Here is a 1,370-nt window from a genome sequence, read left to right on the forward strand (position 1 = left end):
AACAGCCACAATGATGGGGGATGATGGGCAATAATAATAATAATAATATCATTGATACTACACATTGATCATATGATAAAGGCTGTTAACTTTGGTGTTTTGTGTCACTGCAGACAATTTCATATTACAGCTTTAATACTGGCCTATGCTGAAACTGTTTGTCAACATGCCTTTACAATCAGTCTTCTTTCTCTTAATGTCATCTAGAATAATCTCTTTAGATTTGTATGAACGTGCTTTTTTTTTTTACTTGTTAGGCTAAAGATTATATTTAGTCTAAAAATGATCAGGATCATTCTTAAATACCAAACGTGTAATTTTCTGTATATAATCATAGGATGTAAATTCACCAGGTGTCAATAAACCCTTACCGAATGCATGCATATTATCAGTACGGCTGTTGTGTGGTTGTTGATCAGATTTCAAACAGGACTGCCCTCCTCGGCCAGATAACAGATTTATAAATCCACTTTGACCACACAACTTGTCTTCAGAGAACCTCCGACCCATCATGACCCACACCAGTGTTCACCTTTGTGTCAGCTGAGGTGCAGCACCAGCCTCTTAAAAGCAGATGTAGACAAAAAAAACTTGCTGTAAGAAGGCATCATGTTTTAATTTAACCATCTTACTGTTGTGCAACACTGGTATAGAATATCTTTCTGACATCCCATGTATTGTATGTATGGTTGAGCATAGAGTCTCACAATGTTTCCTCCAACAGTTTATTTTGTAGAGTTTCAGAATGTCTCTTTGGTGACTCCTAGTGGTAAAAAGTCAACAATGCATGGTGCTATATTTTATGTAGCTTTTATATCTGGTCAATCAACCTGGAACAGAAAAACAAGGGCTTTCATTCAGAAAATGTCACCATTCTAATATGCAATCTATTGTTCGTTTGTACAGCCAGTGTTAATATGTTTGGATCTTGCCATTGAGGTAACAGACTGCAAACATTAACTTTATTTGGAGTTGCATCCAGTTTAATTCTCATGCAACCTTGATGAACTAGCCTATATATAGTTTGAAAGCACAAACCCCTTGTGGACCATTTTCAGTATCATTGCAGTCACAGCTGGTTGTTCTGTAACAGGAATACACTAAAAATAAAATCCACTGTAAATTTAGGTTAGTATCACTATTGTCTTTTTGCTCCAGGGTCAGGAGTGACAGTAACCATTTTGTTTTGGGTACATCTTTTTGGGCTTTGAATTGTCAAGATTCATCCATCCTCTTCCTGCCTCTTATCCAGAACTGAACTCATAAGCACAAAGTATCTAACTTCTTTTGTATTCATATTGTATTCTTTTGTATTCATATTGTTTTTTATTCATACTGGTTTTATTTAAAATCAGAAAGGAAATGGCGCG

Source organism: Morone saxatilis, unplaced genomic scaffold (genome assembly GCF_004916995.1).
Source record: "Morone saxatilis isolate NCDOM2014 unplaced genomic scaffold, NCSU_SB_2.0 Contig2, whole genome shotgun sequence".
NCBI classification, from domain to species: domain Eukaryota; kingdom Metazoa; phylum Chordata; class Actinopteri; family Moronidae; genus Morone; species Morone saxatilis.